This window comes from Sciurus carolinensis, chromosome 2 (assembly GCF_902686445.1).
Source record: "Sciurus carolinensis chromosome 2, mSciCar1.2, whole genome shotgun sequence".
NCBI lineage: Eukaryota > Metazoa > Chordata > Mammalia > Rodentia > Sciuridae > Sciurus > Sciurus carolinensis.
In genome coordinates, this window is record NC_062214.1 from 64177244 (window position 1) to 64198874 (window position 21631).

General features: G+C 47.2%; 1 long non-coding RNA gene across 2 annotated transcripts in view; it reads left to right on the forward strand.

Moving 5' to 3' along the window:
• Window positions 1-4128: 4128 nt before the first annotated feature.
• LOC124971998 (uncharacterized) overlaps window positions 4129-21631 on the forward strand; it is a 50106-nt gene continuing 32603 nt past the window's right edge. For both annotated transcript variants that reach the window (XR_007106422.1, XR_007106423.1), the window contains exon 1: window positions 4129-4286. This is a non-coding gene — a long non-coding RNA (uncharacterized LOC124971998). The remainder of the gene's footprint in view (window positions 4287-21631) is intronic.

Here is a 21631-nt window from a genome sequence, read left to right on the forward strand (position 1 = left end):
CAGAATTCATTTTCTGATTTACTACCCCTCCTCCTGCATTTCTTTATTTCCTTGTGGCCTTCCATGGGGTTAATCTTTTTTCCCCTTTCTTTTATATTTTCTCGTTTTGTTCTCTCTACAAACAACTCTTTTTCCTGTTTCTACTGATCACTCATTTGCTTCCTTTCTCTCTTTCCTTCCTTAAGAGACAGAGGAAAATGAAAAGAATAGGAGGGGGATTTCCAAATGGTTCCTCTCTAAGCATTATTAATTACTGTTACAAGGCAGACAATTCTTAACTAATAACAAAGTTGTAAATTACCACTGACTTTCAGATATTTCTCATTTGTCAGCTCTGATTAATTTGATTAATATTCCAGTCTTTGAAATAATTTCAGTTGCACTTACAATCAGCTCTACTCCAGATACCAAGAGCAGGCTCTCACCCTGAATGGAATCCTGTTCCCCGGTTTTACTCTTCAAGTGAAATTTTGGTTTCTATCCTGAGGTTCATGACTTTGACAGGGAAGTGGGAGACCAACTCGGGCTGTTCCCAGTTCCAGGGTTACAGGGGACTGGCACAGCTTCCTGTGTTCGGTGATTTATATGTAATTTTGAAAACTTAATTGAGCAGTCTAAGTGTACTGAAAGAACAAACATTTGTTAGGGCTAATGAACATTTTTTAAAACTCCATATTCATGACTGAAGGGATAAGATTTTAAAGGAGTCCCAAGTCCAAGAAACATATCATACTCAAATCCTGTTTCTTTTTAACCTCTATTTTGGGGTGGGGAGAGGAAGCTGACCTACTCATCCAAAGTCAGTATTACTTGTGAGGAAAAAAAGGTGTGTGTGGTGGGGGAGAGCAGGGCCAAAAGGGTTAGAAAGAGACATCAGGAAGACCTCATCTTTTGGGAAGGGGGTATTCCTGCCGCTTTCCACCATCATATCCAGAATGCAATTTTTGAAGCTATCAATACCCGCTGCCTCCAATATCCCTGGAGTTTTCATCTTAATTATATTATTAAGTGAAGTACTGTGCTGCCAGGACGTTGAACATGATTTATGACGTCTGCCTATTAAAGGATCGATTGTGAATATCGCTACTATCATCTATCAATATTCTCAAGCTGGGGTTATTTCTCCCACCACTGTTGTTACTTGTGATAGGTAAATCTTAGACTGCAGAAAAAGACCATTTCTTCGCAGAACTGACTTTCCAGGTGCAGCTGGAGTGAGTGTAGGAAGCTGAGAGCCTCCGCAAGTTTCTACTGCATTTCACACCTAGAGAGAGTTTAAAGTTTTGTTTTTTTTTTTCTTTTTCTTTTTTTAATGTTAAAACCAGTGAATTCTCCCTGGGGTCTAGGGAGAAGAAGGAAAGACAGGGACGTTTTTAAGGAAAGGAGGAACGTCTGCAGGTCGGTATCAGGGGTCAGCGTTTCCTAACTGCCAGGTGATTTGCAATAAGATGAGAAAGAATAAACTCAGAAACAATGTGTCCCTTTATGGGCGGATGGATGGCTGGATTCTGGAGAAGAGTGCTGGGGGCCCGATTGTATATTTCTGGAACCCGGTCGTGCCTATGCCCTATTTTCGGCGATCAATAAAAGTTCGCTGCTTCAGCCTCCCTATATCTAAGCTTCCACCTACTGGTGTCTCTTCTGCATAGGAGGAGGAGAGTGCGAAAGGAGCAGCGGCTAGGCCCGAAGGATCCCCAGAGCGGAGGCCTTTTTCTTCGGGGCGCAGCACCTGCTTTTCCCACTCTCGCCGGGCACCGCACTCAGTTACCACAGAGTCTCAGACCCCTGATTTAGGGGAATGGGAAAGTCAGGCAGAGAACAGAGCAAAACTCCCGTTCTATCCGCTTGGGAATGGAGGCTGGAATACCCGACAGGGTGGGGCATCGAGTGCGGCCTGAGTGCGGCCATAGGGGGTCTGGGCCGCGTCTTGCCGGTGCCCTAGACTCGCACCAGGCGCCGAACGCCTGAGGTTCCGTCCATGGCTAGTGAGGGGCCGGAGTCAGACAAGCGCCCCCTGGCACCCGAGGGAGGCGAACCTCTTTGAAACCGTGTCGCCGCGACCTGGGCGGGAGGAGGAGTAGGACGCTGAGCCCTGGGTCTGCCTGTGGTCCTGACCTCTGCTAGTCAAGCAGGAGGCTCCGCACCTGCCGAGGCCTGGCCTCCGCGGCCCTCACGGCCCAATCCACTTTCTTCTCAGGATTCCAGCGCGAAGAAGAACGAACATGAATAGAACTCGTTGGCTTCCCTTTTCCAGGCCAGAGGCTGTCAGGAGGCACCGAGGTCAAGTGGGGAGGTCCTTTCTGCATGGCTGATGGATGACTACACCACCCTACTGCCCTGGGCCCTGGAGTGCACTGAGGAGCAGAAACCTTGACCTCCAGCCATGCAACTCCACTTACCTGGCTGCTTGCTTACCCTCGTCTGGTCACCCAGGCTTTGGCCACAATTGTTTGTCCTTAGGTTTGGATACTCTGAGGAATATGGACACAGTGACTGGCATGTAGTAAGCACTCAATAAACATTAGCTGTTGTTTTTACCATTATTAGGCACATCTTTTTCCTCTAAGAGTGCCCTCCCCAACCCCGGGATCATCTGTCCCAGACCAACCATTGCCTAACTAAGATCCTGGAACAGCCCTCAAACTAGTACCAGGGGCCCATCAGCTGCCTCTTCCCCCTCTGAGCCCTTGATCCAACAGTGCTCCATCCTTGACATGATGGGAGAAAACCTCAGCCTCTACAGTTCCTCCCTCAGGTGTTTGTCCAGACCTGGACCACCAGAGCAGAAGACTCAGAGATCTGTAATGTGCCCTGTCCAGGTCAGCATCAGATGAGGGACCTTTTAAAAAGAAGGCTTCCCAGGCTTTATAAAGAAAAGCCTGGGAAGAGGGATGATGGTCCATCAGTCTTTTTTTTTTTTTTTTTTTTTTTTTTTTTTTTTTTTTTTTTTAAGGGAGGAATCCTTCAGTGAGATATATTTATGTTCAGGAAAGATGGGGACACTCAAGAGCAGGCTGAGGCAGGAGGAGCAATAGAGACTGAGTCAGAAGCATTGGAATGACCCTCTTTCCTTCCATGAGCATTTCTTTAGGTAAGCCTTTAATTGGCCTGGGTGGGAGGTTGAGGGAGATAGCAAATATAGTTATAGCAGCAATATAACCAGATTTTTTGGCCGTAGTAAATAAATTTAACTCTACTTTCCGATTCTTTTATTATCAATAATACTAGTAGTAATGTTGTTATTATTTTGTAAACGACATTTCAGCCCTTGGAGCAGCTACAGGAGCCACTGCCAGGACGACAGTCACCTGCTTTGTGCTGCTCAGACTTGACCCCACTCTCCACTTCTCTCTCCACTACTCTCCTTCAATCTGACGGATATTCTTGGGTCTGAGCCCGTTTAAAAACGACAAATATCTAGTTAATAAAGACTATCCATCCCCTCTTTATTTCTAACCATTTTGCGGTGCGAAGAACCCTGACGCAGGTCTAACAGCACAGCCTGCATTGTACCGTAATCGCCAAAACGCTGGCCTAATTTGCAGTTAATAGATCTGGAGCGAGGGAGTCAGGAAGAAATCAGTGGCCCAAGGAGCTAGATTTAAGCTTTGGAAGGATCGGAAATTAAAAGCCTGGAAGAAGGATGCGATTCATATTATTCTCCCCCTCCCACACACGATCATGTGTCTCCTCAACTCGGTCTTTGGGGACGCGGCCCTTAGCTCTTCGCAGCCTGTGTCCCTGTGGTTTGCTTCTGTGTCCAGACCATTGAGCGCCTGGGGCTCCTTTTCTCAATGCGCTCAGACCCCGCGCCCTCCGCCTGGCTTCTCCCAGGCCCCGGGAGGAGGCGCTGGTGCCCGGGTCGGCCTCTGGTCCCTCCCAGGCGGCGCCTGGTGCCCGCATTCACAAAGCCCTGCTTTTGGAAGAGGACACATTCACACACACACATACACACACGCACACACTGTTAGGAGGGGAGTTTGATCTTGTCTCATTGGCGTCTCGGACCTGAAAGGAAAATCGTTTGGGTAAACAGCCAGGCTTCCAGGCTTAACGCCGGGCTCCCGCCCCCGCCCCTCCACTCCTCCCCCTCCCCCAGTCCCCTTCAACCCCACCCGCCACCCGCACTCGGCTCTGCGGCCGGGCCCCGAGCGAGCTCCGCGCGACCGGGAGGGAGCCAAGGGCTCGCCGGGTTCAAAGGGCCGCAGCCCCGAGGGAATGCCCTCTTCGTTGTGTCCCGGGGTGCAGAAGCGGACTGCAGGGCGGTGGGACCCGCCTAGGTCACGGTAGGAACCGCAAAACCTCACTCTTCCCTGAGTAGCTGGTCCCTGGGGAGGGCACTGGGGAGTTCCGAGCCCGGAGGGGCATTTTCGCCCAAATCGGGCAGAGTCCGAACCTCGCGTCTGGCTACGCTTCGGGGCTCCACCGCGGTCCCTATGGGGCCCCCTGGGCCCCCACCAAGTAACCACAGGCATTGGTACATTTGTGTGCACTTCTGTGGGCGCTAGCTTTGAGCTTCTGCTGGCCACCCTGCACTCGGTACACCCTTTGGTGATTACCCGTCCCCCACCTGCCTCCAAAAGGCCTTGGCTCCTGGAAAAGCCTTTAACCTAATATTAAGCGTTTTCCAAAGTTTGCTTCTTTCCAAAGGCGAGTTCCTCACTTAACTGGTTGTAAACATAATTATTAGTTATTAACATGCAAAAAAAAAAAAAAAAAAAAAAAACAAACCTTTTTAGTGTTTAAAAGGATAATGGTTTCTCTCTAGGTTACTCTCAATCATGGAGAGAACCTTGAAATCTGGATATATCTTGATTAGAATATAAGATCCAATTATGTGACGATTTCCTCGTCCTCTAATGAAATTCTCTCTCCTCCCTTCCTCTGTCTCCCATTCTTTCTTTCTCCTTCTCCGGGTCTCAATCTCACTCTAATCCAGGAGTCATTAGCAACACCCTCTGGCTACATGTTTTGCATCAGTGAAACATTGTGACATAGTTGTAATACAAACTCTGCCGTCTTGCACTGCATCTTGTGGTAGGAAGTGTAATAGCAATAAAAATCATTTTTCATCTCCAGGCGTTATTCAATCTGGGGGGTGGGGGAGGCAGCACAGAAGACCTGAATGTGAAAAAAGGAAGAGGTAAAAGAAAAATGAGAGTGGGGGAGGGGGAGTTAAACATCTTTCAGTTTAGAAAACTCTTCTCCAAACTGTGAGCATGTAGATTCAAGCATATCATTTTCTACAATCTCCTCTCCAATGCTTTTATCCCTTCCCTTCACTCTCATCCCTCAGTGGGCCTCTGGATCCTCTCTGGAATTGTCTCTTCGCTCCCAGATCTCTCAACAGTTAGTTTCCCCCAAGTTAGCACACTCTCCCAGAAAGCTGCAGAACTTTCAGGGCTCTGGTCACCCTTTTCTCAGTGCGCTGGCATGAGGGATGTGCCTTCAAGTCCTGCTAGGAAATTGGGGCCTCTCTTGTGTGGTCTCTCAGGAATCTTTCCTGGCTTGATGGAAAAGGGACAAGCCAGCCAGAAAGCTAACCTGGCTATTTTCCTGGTTGCAGCACTGTAATTTCTGAGCGGGAGCTCTGAGAGCCCTCTAATCTGCAATGAGGAGCGCTGGCTGGTTACAGGGATAAAGGGCACTCGCTCCATCCCCTGCCTTGCCCTTGCGGGCATACCCTGCCAACTCAGGGTGTAAAGTCTCAAGAAAGTGTCTCCACCTTAAGTTTGCTCAAGCAGGGAAATAAGGGACTTGTGCAACAATACATACACACTACCTCCATACCATATTTTCCAGTGTAGTTAGCATTTTATGTATAGAGTCCCTTAAGCTCCTTTTAAAAATATATTAAACTTGTAATCAATATTTTAACAGATAAGTTTCTGTACTTTTCCAAAACAAAGAACCTCCATCAGTTCTCACTGGATCATAATAGAGATGCTCTGCTTTAAAAACTGTATTTGGTATGTGAAATGTATTTTTATTATTACCCCTATCTCTGGGATGGTACACTTTTGAAAGTAAATTGAAACAAAGACTTATGAAACCATGTAAGTAAATTAAAATTTCTGTATTTTATAATCCTGTGGAAGAGTTTAAGAGTGGGGCAAACATCTTAAGTTACTAAGGGGAAAAATAGAGCCAAATGTCCAGTGTCATCTTGAGGAGAAATGCTGTGTAATTTGTAATTCTTGCCATTGCTACTTTCACTGACTGATAGGTGGACATATTGAGGACTGCATTTTGTGGTTATTCTATAAGCAAAGTACAAAAGTGAGAAAAATAAGATTTCAATGGGCTGGCGACTGGTATAGCAAAGCTCCTCTGATGCCCGACTCACCAGAATGAATGAATGGATTTCCGTGGAAATCATAATTGGGAGACGATGACTTCATAGGCACTTGTCTCATGGGAAATATTTGCATTGGCCACAACTAAATGACTCCATACACGACAGTCGAACTGGTGGCCTCCTAGAGAACACGTATCGCTTATTTTTTCTTTCTACGAAAGCAGCTTCACTGTTTGGGTGACCACCTTGGATTTGATGAGATTGTATTTGTATATTTTTTCTTCGGTTATTTTCTTTCATTCCAATGCAGTCACTATATGCATATCGCTCACAGATAATGGTTTTTAACCAGTGGATAGAAGACCTGTGGATTTTGGATTCTCTTAGGGTTTTAATTACGGAAAAAGTCTGAGTGACGTTCAAGTTGGTCTGAAGGAGGTTAGGAAGGCTTGACCACGTAATTCCAGTTTCCGAAGCGAGGTGGCGCTCCAGGGTACTGCAGCGCGCTCGGGTTTCCTCTGCCGAGCGACTCTGCAATTTCCCCGCAGTAAAGCGGCCGCCACCGAGCAACTTTTAACGCAGGGGTTCTGAAACCTCGTGGTAGAGATCGGGAGTACTCGGTCCCGCTTAGGCCGAGAGGCCCTCAGAGTAGAAGACCCGAGGTTACTACCGAGAGAGGCTGATGGCAGAGGGGAACACGGCGGGACAGAGGACGCGGCATCCTCTGGGCGCCGCTGCTCTGGAGGAATCTGTAAAGTTCGATCATCCGTTAGTACCCAAGCTCCGCCGACAGCACCGCAGCGGCTGCGTTTGCGACTATGGCTGCGGCCCCTAAGGGCCGGAGTCAGCCTCCGCCCAACCCCGGGATGCCGATCTGAAACACGAGGATAATGTCGCGCATCACCCATCCAGTCTGACTCAGGGAACTTCAAAATTTTTTTGTTTTCTTTTCTTTTCTTTTTTTTAAATGGAAAATAAAGGAAGAAAATCTTGTGCGCACGATGTCTGTCTCCCAAAATAAGCAGCTCTCCTGCCTGTTCTCCTTTCCCTTTGTTTTCTTGCATTTCCTTTTCCTTCCTTTTTCTTTCCTTTTCTGTAATTTTCCTTCCTTTTCTCTTTTCTTTCGTTATTTTTTTCTATTCTCCCTTTCATTTGTGAAAGTCGGTTGTGTGTGTGTGTGTGTGTGTGTGTGAGAGAGAGAGAGAGAGAGAGAGAGAGAGAGAGAGAGAGAGAGAGAATTCTCAGTCTTAGAAAAGTCAGCATTGAGTAAATGGCAGTAAAATTGACGACGAAACTACTTTGATTTATTGAATGGACTCCAAACCATGGGATTTTGTTTCTACATAACTTCTGCCTTTCCTGGTGTCTGTCTCACAGCCTCTAAATCAAAGATGACCTGGAGGAAATGCCTCTCACTTTGCACTACTAATCTGTGGTTGTGGGGATCCTTTAAATCCATTTTTGAAACAAAGATAGAAATAATAATAGTAATGATAATAGTAATAGTTGTAATGAACATTATTTCCATCATCCTTAATTTCCTCGTGGTTTTGCAGCAAGGCTTGTCAAAACAGCAGCAATGCAGGTGGTTGGGTTGTTACTTTGGGATCCTGCTTTCAGTATCTGTTCCATAAGAATCCCCAGATCCCTGAGCTGTCCCCCTCCCAGTGGCCTTGGGTATAAAGTATGGGCCCTTCCAGTTGCACGGAAGTTTTGCTTGACCCACACAGGTCTTAGGTCTCAGGTTTGTAGACAGCTGCAGGTCTTTTAACCAATATTTCCGGCCACCTCACCTTCCCGGAAGTTTTATAGCCTAACTGGAGGAATTTTCAGCCCAATATAGGAGACTACAGAAACTCAGAGGGTCAGGTCATTAGGAATATTAATGTGGTGACCAATAAGTATAAATATGATCTAAAAGTCTCTTTCTATTCATTTCTTCAAGTATTTATTTGAACTAAGTGGTGAAAAGTGACAGTTGTGAAATAGACAGCTTTTAAAAGTAATGAACTCAGATGAGACTTTAACCTGTCGATTGCTATAAATCAGCTTTGAAAAAGATGAATAAAGAATGTTATTTTGGCACCTAACTGCCAGCATTTGCTGCTGTGTGGACCACTGGCCTTTGAATTGGCCTAACAGCACCACTGGGGTGGCTTGAATCTCTAGAGCATGGTCCTCCAGTGACCAGTAGGCCTGGGACTCGGCTACCAAAAGGTGACATTTTGGTGTGTGTGCTTCCATGTCTGTTTAGATGTCAGCCACTGGTTGGGGCCACTGCAGTGTGTCTGGGCAGGTGACCTCAACCCTAATCACAGCTGGGAATTGAGACCGAACTCACACTATAATAGCTGGGAGCTCAGTCCAACTCTGCAGTCCTTGATGAAGGGTCAGTGCCTGCATGACTCCCTGAATTATCTTACTAACTCTTTGGACTTGGTGGTAGCAGTATTGCTAGGGATGGGAGTGGGGAGAAGACCAAATTTCTCCAGGTTCTGGGAGTGGGTATGGGGTTTTAGGTGACATTGAATGACTTCCATCTTCCAGGAGAAAACTCTGCAAGGAAGGCTTGGGGGGGGGGGGTGTCGGTGGCTGCAGGGAAATTGGGCAGGTATATGCAGGTCTTGGAGAAGGGTCTAGATTCTGCATCTGTCCCAGACAGGGAACCAAAAAAATCACTTTTGAAAAAGGCTGTCTGATGTGTTGTTTTATAGTAAACTTTACGCATATTCCTGGATATCTCAGGGGTTTGCCACTGCTTAAAATAGGTATAATAGGTAAGCTTATTTCCAGGTCTGCTGTTGTCCATAACTATTTCAGTCATAGTAAGGTTTGTGGTGGGGAAAAGTCCGGTTTCCAATGACTTCTATCCCACCCACCCATCCATTACACTCCCAGTTATGTCCTTCTGTGTCTGCTAGTCTTAACACTTCCCCTGATGTTCATCTCATGTGCCTCTCTTGCGTCTTGGAGAAACGCTGGCTAACAACATTCTCCCCGAGTGGAACGAGGCAGCTTGAGTACCAGCAACAGGTTTTGCTGAGCAGCGTCTGCAGAGTCCTCTCCTCTTCCCTCTCCATCCTCCCTTCTGGGGTTAACTGGGAAAAGGGGTACTCCTCTACCCCCTCTCCCTTGGCGACCCATAGCTGTCCTTGGGTAAATGCAGGGTGACTGAAGAGCTGGCCCACACTCCCCTAGCCCAAATTTCCCAGACGGCTGAAAGCTCGGACATAGAGGATCCCTTAGAGGATGAGACCCAGGGGAAAAAAGTGGAGAGGACCACGCCCTTTCCGGAGACGTTAGCCCACTTCTCCCTGGCATGCTGAGCTTTTGATTCCGTTTGGCTGCACCCTAGCCTGTGATGCCTCCCGGGAGCCAGGGGGTCTGCTAACAGACCTATGGCAGCACACCACTTCAGGTCCGAGTTCCCTTCTTTGGGCATCTGGGTGCCGGAAGGGAGAAGCCCAGCCCCGGGAATTTGAGGCTCCAACTCTGTCCGAGCTTGGCCCGTCTTCGGGGTCAACAGGAGCAGGAACCTGTGGGTCTTAGCGGTGGACAATAGGCTACCGCTTGGCACTGACCCCTGCCCTCCCCGACAGCAGCTGGGATACCCCGCGCGCCAGCTGAAGCAGCCGAGGATCTGAATCGGCCAGTGTGGTGGTGGTAGACCAGCAACTTCCATTTTCTTGCCGGGAGGAGGGAAACTCTTCGGAGGTGGCCAGTGGAGACTCCTCCTCCACTCCGCCCCGAGGCAGCCGGGTCTCAGCTAGCTGCGCGTCTCCGCCCGCCCGAGCGTTTCCATAAATCAGGCCGCTGGCAGGCTGCTAATTAGCTCGGGCCGAAAAGAATGAGAGCTCCACAGCGCACGGTGGGGTGGGGGTGGGGGCTCAGTAGGTGGGAGATCAGAATTTCCCTAGGACCATCCGGAGACTCCTTGGGGCACTTTAGCAACAACCGCCCAAGCCACTGCAGTTCACCTCCTCCCAGCCCTGGCCTCCTAGCAGGGTCGTCTAGATCACACGCCTCCCGCACTGCGCGTATCCCCACGCTCGACCCGGCCCGCCCACCCACGCGGAGGCCAGCTCTCCCACTAGTTGAGCAAGCCCAGCATTAATTAACTCCCCCTTTCCCCTTGCAATATCGGAAGACTTTCAAAACTCATCCCCAAGTGTTTTCCTCCTTAAACCTAGAGTCTGTGCTTGAAATAACCGCTAAAAAAAGAGAGGAGTTGGGTCTGGAAGAACGGTGGTCACCGCAGGGCTTTGGGATAACAGGAATTCCCTAATGATAGTGTGGGGTGTGAGATGGGATGCTATAACCCTATCCCTCCTCCCTCAGTGAAAAGGCAAGGCGGTCAATCAACTTAGAAATAACATTAAAGTTGGATTATTGATTTCCATGAAAATTGCTAGCAAAGGATGCTGCGAGCGAGAGCGACTTCTGTTTATTTTCTCTTTTCCTCCCCCACCCTTCTCTTAGCCTGTGGGCTCTGTACCCCTCCCACCCCTTCCCACCCTCCAGGAAGAGACTCTGAGATGACATCACCGCGGAGACCCGCGGCCTCCCGGCCCCTGGCCCCTGGACCTCAGAGCTAAGATTGACAGGTGTCGTTCGCAAGCACAATGCCTTCCAGGTGTCACCGTCACAGTCCCATCCCTCCTAACTCGCCCTCTTGGCCCCCTTCCGTTCCAACTCTCCTACCCCTGGGAGAAGCTCTCTCACCCTTCCCCCTACCCCCGTTGTAGCTTCTCGCATCTGGGCACTGGGCCTCAGGTCTAAAGATACTGGCAGGGGGCTGGCACCAAGGGGCAGGGGTGGCTGGGACTCCGCCTACTGCCTGCCGCGAAGCCGCTCCGAGATGCCAAAGGCTCTGGTGAGGGTCCAGGCGGCGACAGCCCGGCAGTGGGCAAAGAATGAACATGCGTGCATTTTAAAGGAACTAGAGCTCTCTGGACTTCCTTGTCTTTGCTCTCTATTCTCCCACCCCACCCATCACAAACACATAATATAACAGACGCGAAGATAATCCTGCCATCTGGCAAATCCCAAATTTGGCGACCAAGCTCGGAAAGCAACAGCGACGACATCTCATCCCGGGAATAGGTGGCCGGTCCTGCTCTATTCCCCCGAGCTAGGGCAAAGGCGATGGATTCTGCCCTCACTGTCCCCACCTCTGCCAGATCCCTGCCCTGACCACGCAGATTGTGGGTGTTTTCTCCCGCTCTGGGTAGCTACGCTGGGGTCCAGAATGGGGAAACTACAATTCTGGGGTTTCCACCCTATTTTCCACCAGTATTGCCTCAATGAACTAAAACTCAAATTTGGCTTCATTATGTACAGCCGAATGTAATTTATAGCTGGGCGGCCTGTCGGCGGCAATTTAGATCATTTGGTGATAAGGATCACACTTATTAGATTTCTTCAAAGCCGATGGGGTTTTCTCTCTCTCTCTCTCTCTCTCTCTCTCTCTCTCTCTCTCTCTCTCTCTCTCTCTCTCTCTCTCTCTCTCTCTTTTTAAGGAGGGTATTTGTGCTAAATTGCCCGGTGCTGGTGTGATAACTGTCAAAAGTTTGACATCAAAGGAGCTAATATTATTCAGTTACCAGAGGAGCTGTCTGTCTAAATAAGAATATCTTAATTACTGCATCACAAAGGTAGAAAAGGGGTCGAATCTGAAAAGGGGAGAGGTATTCAGCCAGCTCCTTTTGATGCACTATCTATATTAGACCGATGAACGCGCTTAATCAGGCCTAGTCCGATTTCCTTTCCTCTCGCTGTCGGTCCTCTGAACTTTATAACTATATGTAAACACGTTGTCAGTGGGGACATAATCTTCTCGGGTTCTTATTAGAAGAAATTTCCATCCTCTCCCGTTCTAGACTAGGCAGTGGAGTCCGCTCCATCAATGAAGGGACTAAGGTTTCGTGGACAATAATGTGGCAATTGTTGATGGTTTGTGACCCATAAAATGTGGAGGTGACTGTTCTGGCTTTGGTATGTAATTATGCAAAACACTTTCCATAAAGACTTGCCATTCGATCTAATGGCAGTCCCTGCGGTCTATTTCAAAAAGGGAGGGTCTATGTACAGAGAGAGAAAAGTAACATTTGTTTTAACACAGGTTTTATGGGGGGGGGGGATAAATACAAACACATCCCAACGCCACCTAAAGTATTTTTCCAGTCAAATTAAAATAATTACGAGGGGGTTTAATAAGTTAATCATAGCAACACAGCCCTACCAAACACTGTGGGGGTGGGGTTCAGGCTTCAGTGTACCACCTCCCGACCTGGGACTGTGCCTGAGAATAACAATTCACCTCTGGGATTTTCAGGGGAGGAGTAGGATGTCTCTGTCTGAACTCAGTCCACCTGGGTGTCCCATTGGGCGCTAAAGTCCCCTGTGAGGGGCTGAGTTTGGAAAGACTTGGGCAATGCTTTAATGTCTTGAAAGAATTACTTAGTAGAGGGAATTTTAATGAAGGGGCCCTCTCTCAAGAAATGCCCCCATTCCCTTTCCCTCTAGTGCCCTCAAGTTCCCAGGAATCCTGGGACAGGGAGGAGTAAGGAACTGATTTGGGTGGAAAGGCTAAACCCGACGCTCACGCTCAGAGACGACAGCGGTGGGAGGAGCATACTCCGAGCAGCTAAAGCTACAGAAGCACCTTCGCAAAGACACCTGAGATTTGGTTTTGTTTTTAACAAATAATAAAAAGAATTTAAAATGCCTGGAGGAAAAAGGTGGAATGAGATAGGAGGGTCGTCACTGGTCCGCACTCAGCACTGGCCGCTAGCTAAAAAGCGAGTGTTTTCTGGCACCCCACTGGTCCCCACCACTCCCGGAGACATGCCCCCCACAGACTGAGTTGCTATGTGTTGGGTTATGAGTCCTCACTGACCGCAGCGCAGTGACGTTGCTGTGCCAGCCCCGCAGACGATGGCAACAGGGGATTTTTCAAGGGGGAAATGATGATTAAAAGAGAGAATCATCTAAATATCAAAGTGACACAGGGGAGACCTGGAAAAAATATTTAAGCTAATGAAAAGCAAATAAAGAAGCAGGCACTTAGACTGGGAAATTAAATATTATGTTTAAGATGGTGCTTTTGTGCGGACTTGAAGATTTCCGATTCATGTACACATAATAAACACTCGGGTTTGTCATCCGGAGGTGCAAATCTGAAAGATATTCCAACAAATGAAGTGCTGGCAGAGAGAGGAATAAAGAGATCGGTGCCTGTCAGGGGTCAGGCAGCCTGAGATTGCTTCTAGAGATCTTTTGAAAATTTCACACGATTGAAGGCTTAGGGGCTTCACTGCGCTCGCATTTCAAACTCAGATCAGTGGGATCACAATCAAAAATAGAGGTCTGGAAAATTTTGATGCAAAGATGGCCACAGGCTGCAGGTCTTCTCTCACTAATGTTCTCTGTCTCCTCTCTCTCTCCTCTCTCTCCCTCCCTTTCTCTCTCTCTCTCTCTCTCTCTCTCTCTCTCTCTCTCTCTCTTTCTCTCTAAGACGGATACCCTGACATGGCTGTGATCCTTTGGATGACAGAGTTTTCAGAAAAGAAAGAGAAAATTGCATCTTGTCTTATAACTTCCTTTCAGTCAAAAGGAATTTAGGATCTTATCCACCCCCCAAAAAAAAGGCAGGGGGGGGGGGAGGAGACAATTCATTTCTAGCAAGTATAGGAAGCTCAAAGAGTTTTTTGATTTCATAGTTATTAATCTATTCCTAGACAGTTAGGTTTGGCTCTCTTCTTCATTTATCCAGTTTAAGATGATTTTTCATTCAGCTTATAATTTAGTATTACATTGAAAATTCATCCCAATTTCTTGCTACTGTCAACTGTATGCATATTTAGATGTATAAAAATGGTTACATGAACATATGTTGAGCACATGACCTCTTTAATCCCTAAACCTGACTTATTCCAGGGGAGTAAATTCTCACTTAAATTTTGATCCCCTTGTCCAACAAGTCACCACTTTCTGGTTCAAACAAAAGACAGAAAAATAAGTTCTTTGATTGAACCATGGGGGAGAATTAAAGGACCTTAGGAGAGGGTTTCTGTGAGAATAGATCAAACTAAGGAACTCTGAAATGAGCCAGACTGAGAAGATGCAAAGAAGCTGGCTTGACAGCCAGGGGGATAAAACAGACAATCTTGGGAACACCCAGAAGTAATGGCAAATATGCTAAATCAATACTCATTTAAAATTAATTGCATTTGGTTCAACAAACTTTAGGAAGAGCAGGAGGAAAGAACTAATTTAGCATCACTCTTCCAGTTTTATATTTTTGCTATTTTAAACAAAGGAATAAGATATTTTTGGAAATAATCTGAATTATAATTTAGTTTCATTAGCTCTAAAGCCAAAATTAGCAGAAGTAGAATTCCTAAGGATTTCCCTTAAGTGGATATATTCAGAGATCTCTAAGAGGAACCTCACAGAGGACGAAGAGAAGGCCTGTACAAAAATTTTCTCCTTTTTAATTGACTTAACTCATTATTAATGTGCATTGCTTCACAGGTGGGCAGAAATTTAAAAAAAAGTATAAGAATTGGTTGGACTAATTTTCTAAGTCCAAATCTTTATTGACTGGTTTCTTCTACCCTGGGCAGGCTCTGAGACCACCCCCAGCTTGGGGTGCAGAGGCAAACCATAGGCAACCTGGCAGGTTGGACAGGCCCCAGATACTGCTGCTAGGCAGAAGAGAACTGAGCCCCTGGTGCCCAGGTTTTGATGAATAGTAGTGGAGGAGAAAAGTAGAGTGTGAGTGCCCCTCAATTCCCACATCCAGAACCTTCTTGGACAACCAAGTTACCAATTCTAACCAGGGAACATCTCCCCCTGGAAGTTTTGGAGACAGGGTTTAGATGGTTTCAGGGCTGTAGCTGCCCTTTGATTGAGTTTCTCCAATTTTTTTTTTTTTTTCTTCCATATCCACAGTAAAGGAATAGAGAGCAATCCACGGTATAACTTTAAAATACTCGAGTAGAGAAACAAATGAAGGGAGACTTTGTAGAAGGGCCACCTACAGGGTTCTCAATCTTGCTCTTTCTTAGTAGTCTAAGAAGGAGGAGACCCCAACTGCGCTTTAAAAGCGAGGTTTTATGCAGTGAATATGATGGGGCCGGACCTGGCGTCCAGGACAAGCGCTGGGAGAGAAAAAGCACTGGCGCGTAAAAGCAAGTGAGTGTGTAAAGATAGTGAGGCTCTTTGGCCAATGGGGACTGTGTCGCCTCTGAGACTGAGAAGCGACCTAACCCCAGCGGGGAGACCGAACCGCCAGCTTGCTTTGCGCTGAGGTCCACTTTACAGTGGGCTGGCCGAGTGCACCAGATCTCAGGCTAGAGAGAGTCAAGTATCCTCTGATGAAATGAAGGAGGTCTAAGGGTAATTCCCTTTGCAGAATGCAGAGCTGGCAGGAGCCTTAATTAAAACAAACAACAACAACAACAACAAAACCCACCTCATGAAACGGTTTTGAGGGTTGCATACTTTGCCCATAAAACAGGAGTTTTCTCGGGCCAGGGAGGTGAGACCTACGCAACTTGGAAGGATGTCCGCTCAAATTCTTAACAAGGAACTCCAGGGGCGGGGAAAAGGGCAGCAACCCTACATCTCAGGCTGCAGGAGACCTCCGGTGATAGTTACAGGTTTTCCTCTCCTAACCGTGGTCAGCCCTAGGACGACATACGAGCGAGCTACATTTCTCTCGTCTCTCCTTTCTAGGGGCAGGCACGCGGGGGGCGGGGACGGACAGGATTCAGCGAAGGATTGCAAACAGGAGGTCAGGGTTTTCTCAGAGCTTGGGATGAAACGGGCACCTCTAAATTTCTAGATTTTAAAGCAAACAAAGCTGAAAAGAACCCAAACGCCTCGGGTCGGGCAAGAGCTAGAGCTCCCTCCGTGCGTTTGAGGCAGAGAGCGCGCTTAACAAAGCAGCATGCTCCCTTCCTATCAGGGGCCAAATTCCAACCTGGCTTCCTCACTCTTTTGTATGGTGGTCGGAAATCAGGAAACCCGGAGAACACTCCTGTAGTATCTGCTCACCGCCTCTCAACAAGCTGGCTGCGGGGGCAGGGCGCAACCGGTAGCCGGGATTACTTTGAGCTCAGGTGGGGAACTAGCCCGGCTGGAGGCTGAGCAGTCTGGGCCAGGCCCCATCCCAACCGCTGCCCTCTGCCGGGGTCAACCACCAAAAACATCCAGGGGCCTAGTTGAATGCCAGATAAGAAAGGAAACTCCCAAAGCATCTTCCAGCTCCATTATCCCCATAGCAGAAAATTGAACGTTTCCAGCGTTTGGAAACCTCCTGCCACCTTAGAAAGTGGTCTGTCCTGCAGAGAGGCGAAAACATGCTAGGACACCGTCTGGCCATTTGGCCTTTTCTAAAATTATGTATTAAAAAATATCATGAAGTGAAAAACTCCAGGCGAGGCAACGCCTTTCTTCTACTTCTTTTGATATGACACCCACTAAATAAAATCCCCTTTCAAGCCATCATCACTTTAACTTCAAAGGAACGAATGTTAATTTTACCTTTATTTAAATGATTACCAAAGCGGGAGCGGATCTCCACTTCTTCAGTCCTCCCTGTCGATTTTAACCTATCAAGTGCTCTGAAAAGTAAGCAGCTCCTCTCCTCCTACCTTGCTTAGTTTTTTGTTGATGTTAATTTTGTGGAAGCTATTTAAAGTTTAGCATGACATGTATGAGTCAGGACTCCAGCGTCAAATGTGTCAGGTACTTCCAATGACCTCAGAGTGGAAGAATGTCAGAAACATATGATCTTTCCCTGGATGCCTGCAGACCAGGCCACGTGGGATCTAGTGGGCACCATCTCCTGATACGAGGCTCCAAAATCTTAAGTGCAGAAATGGGCAGTTGGCCATGAGCACAGCCAGATGACCACCTAGCACAACTTTGCCTCTGTTCCTTGGAGGCAAGGAAGGGAACGTGAGAAACTTCGGGCGATCTTTTTGGCGCCATGTGCAATTTTTAGGATCTTTTGCCAATTTCTCAGTGTGTTTCTGTCTAGATAGACTAAGCTCTTTGTAGTTAATTAACCCGTAGTCCACCTACAATTAATACAGAGAGAAGAAAAAACAGAAAAGGAATCAGAAGAAGAGAGGAAAATAAAAGTAATGCGAGTCTAGCCGGATTCCTTTACATCGGTTCTTCCAGCTAGTTACCGACTTTCCAGCTGCGAAGACGTTGCGCGCCATTTACTGTAATTGAATTGCTGTTATAACACCTTTCAGGGGGACAGCAATGCGTTCGTTTCAGAAAAGTTGTGCTTGCTTGTGCTCCTCCTGGCGTCACCGGCCTCCACCAGGCAGAGCTGCCCCAAGGGGATAGGCACACGGCTCGGTAGGCCCCGGGTGGAGCCCGAGAAACCTGGTCCCAGGTGAATTCATGCTGGGCAGTGAATGTCCCTGGTTTTGCTGATACTCTGGGGATGCTGGCAACCTCATAGGAGTCAGAACACCAAGTGAATGAACCTGAATGAGAGATGGGGTAGGGCCTGGAATTGCAGAGATAGGGTAAATCAACATTTTGCCAGGAAGTAAATCCTGGCCGCCAGTGCCTTTGCCTTCGCTTTTCCATTTTATTTCTGGAGTTGCTCCTGCCGTCGTGGTTGTACAGCGCCACCCTATCCGCCTCCTTTCGCCAGCCTTGGCGCCCCTTAGGAAATGTATTCGCCTAAGGAAATGAGAAAAATTCCTGCCCTAAAACTTCAGGAACAGAGGTTGGGGCGCACTGCTGAGATGACTTCACGCGCGCGCTCACCGCTCACCACACTACTCCGTATCCACCTCCGCAGACTGGGGTTTCCATTTTGCCGGCGGAGGAAGAACATGGAAGCCAATAGGATATACCGCCTCAGTTTCCCAGTCACAACTTCTGGTCTTCATCAAGGGCCTCTCCAATGCTTGTTCAACTTTTGCACCCTTCCTCGGGTCTCTGTTATCTCCCAGAGGGCCCCATAGTTTGACGCCTTGCCTTTTCTATGCCTTTTCTTATTCCTTATTGGTCCCTCTTGTGAAGTTTCCAGAGTTTTCTAGATGTAGAGAGCAAACCATAGACTCAGATGATCTTCAGGACAGTCACGATCTCCCGGCTGTCAGCGCTGTCTCTGGCACAGTCACCAGAAGCTCAGTACATTAAAAGAAGTGTCCGGGTGTCTAAGGAAGGGGTGATCGCTCCACCTAACTTCCCCAAATCGGGTTCCTTTAGCTAATTTAAAGAGACTCCAAGGAAAAGTAATTAGTTGAGGCTAGTGAGCTTCACTACCCCTGGCCGTGAAGAGCTGTCTGAGCTTGGTGGATACACACTGTCTTGGGCATTTTCAGTTGCTCCCGCAGATTAACGAGAGAACTTGAGACTTTCACCTCACTAACGACCCCCAGAGGTGCGGCAGGAAAAAAGGTGGCTGGAAAGTAGTTTGGGACTGATACCCAAGGGCAGAACAGGGGAGAAGCAAGACGTTTTGGGGAGAAAGAAACCAGTGTGAGGTTTGGTCTTTCGCTGTCAGGTCCGGAAACTTTATGACTGTCACTTGGAGTTCACCAAACATGTGTGTGTGTGTGTGGTGTGTGTGTGTGTGTGTATCCCACGGGAGCGGATGAAAAGAAGAATAGGAATTAGGCAGGGAGGTGGTTTTTGGCACCCACAACACTCCAACGTGACTCCATTTGAACTTCTCTTTTCCTGGGAGAACTTCGGCTTCCTTCGGTGCTTACTAGGTGTAAAGTCTTAGAAACGAAAAGCCCGTTTATCTTGGAGACATCTGACGACGCGAGTGAGTCCTGCTGCATTCTCCCGCAGTCTCCTACATCTACGATTTTTGCGAATAAAGTTTGATTTCTTTCTTAAGTGCGCGGGAAATGAGTGGGGAAGGATTCCCTCCTAGTCCCCAGAAGCTTCCTGTGGCAGAGAACCAATTGGAGGTGGAGTTGGAGAAGACCACAATAACTGCAGTACTGGGGAAACCCGGTCAGTCTTGACAAAAAGCGGTGGTGGGCGTAGATTGCTTCAAGGTTCTGCTGAGGACCGGAGAAAAGTAGGTCCCTCTCAAAAGCATCTGGACCCAATTTTCTCTGCGGGGAACCCCAGAAACTTCTATTTGCACCTCGGCATCCCCAGACGGGACAGGCCCGTGCTTGCCTCTCTTGATATCTTAGCGAGTGCAAGGAGGCACCCGAGGTAGAATGGAATTCAGAGCTAGTGAAGGAGTCCAGTGCAAAGCCTCATTCTCTGCGTCCGGGGTCAACAGCAAGACAGTGGCGAGTCTTGTTAATCTGTCACACGCCCCCCTCCCCCACATCTCCCGCACCCGAAACCGCAGCCAAGGCTGGACTTGAGTTTGCCAGCTCTGGTCTCGCCTCACTGAACCGCTCTGTTTTGCGACCCTTCCCCGGCCCCCAGGATTCCAAACGGAATCTGAGCCCTTGCATTTGTGACTTTTCATTTCTAGATTCGGCTCTGCGGCGATTTTCGCCACGTATTAACCTTCGTTAACAAAGTCGATTGTCAATGTACAAACATTCTTTTGAAGAAGAAATAGAGAAAAACAGAAACAAGGAAAACAGACATGAGCCAAGAGACCTGCACGCAGCCAGGGGCCTCATACCTGCGTTATCTCTTTACAGCCTCACAACACCGTACAACATAAGTACTACTCTTGTCTCCTTTTTGCTGCTGGGTAAACAGCTCAGGGAGGCGAAGAAATCCCCCAAGCCTAACACCTAGGAACGAGCCAGGCCTAGAAGAAATCAGGCTGCCTCCTTTGGCAGCCAGCTCCAGTCCCAGACTAGACTCAGGAGAGAAATCGGTTAGCTTTTCTAACCCTCGGGAGCTTTCCTAGCCTGTAGGGAGCTAGCCAGGGGATTCCTGGCTGTCTCCAGCGTCTTGACTGCTCCGCTCAGAGGCAGCGGGCAGGAGGGCAAGGAATCCCCTTCCGTGGCACAGCCTGCTGCTTTCAGAGCTGGGTCAGTGTGACCCTGTTCTTTCCATATTTTAGAGATGAACTAGGGGTGCTTATTGTGCTCTGTATCTTTGCTAAAAAAAAAAAAAAAAAAAAAATGCAAGATAATTATTCCTTTTTGAGAACCTAGTAAGAGAGCCCTTGTATTTGTAAGAGGAGAAGAAGAAAAAAGAAAGGAAAGGACTTACAATATGGGGCAACTCTGGAGTGTATTATTCCTGGGAGATGGATGCAGATTAGGGGACAGTAAACAGTTCAATTTGCAACATCAAAACAAATGGTCACATTTCAAGCACCCCAACATGCTCCCAGTTATGGAGACAGACACTTGAATTTCCCTTGTCCTAACTAATCCCAATCTCTGCATGGGGCCCCCAGAAAAATGTTCTCAGGTTGGGACACAGAGCTGTTCATTTATGTTATCAGAGGGGCTTCTCTGCAAGTATTAATGGAGGAACAAATGACAGAGAGGGAATCTTCCCAATTTTCCCTTTTAATCTATATTCACTTTCTTTCACAGTAGTTTCAAGGAGGAGTTAAAGAATTTTAAACTGACTTTTTTTTTAAGCTATGAATGCAGATAATAATTTGAAGGTAGCTGCAACAGAATATGCAGATATGTAAGTAGCAATGACAGAAAACCATTAATTAGTCCACCAAATTGACGTGAGGAATGTTTCACCTAAATTTTTTCTTTCACTTTCTTTGTTTATATTTTTTTCAACTTTTTCATGGTTTCTTAACCTATGCAGGTCCATACTTGTGAACTTAAAAAAAAACCCTCCTTCAATAGATATAAATCAAATAATGAACATAGATAGCCTGTGGGGGTTGTGTACACCCAGGAAAAGCAATAGGAAGAAAGTGGAGATTAGAATAATTTCATCTTTATCTCATCATTTCTAAGATTAAGACACATACTATAACTCATTGTCTTTTATCTGAACAACCTCTTAGCAATGTGATTCAGGTATGTTCCTACTTCATGTAATTGTCATTTTAACTTAACTCTTGCAATAGTACATGTCATAATTAATAGTATTATTTCCATTTTATTGATGCAGGCAGTGAAGCCTGAGGTCAAATACAGCTGGTCTGTGGCAGAGGCAAGGTTTAAACCAATGTCCTCTGACCACACAAATCATAAAATCACTATCACAAAATGTGCCATTTTTGTTAGACTTTTGGAAGACTATGTACAAAGACATTCCTTGTTTAAAATATACATATATATAATACATATATATATATTATACATATATATGCATATACATATATTATACATATATTTATATATAATATATATATATTGTGTGTGTGTGTGTGTGTGTGGA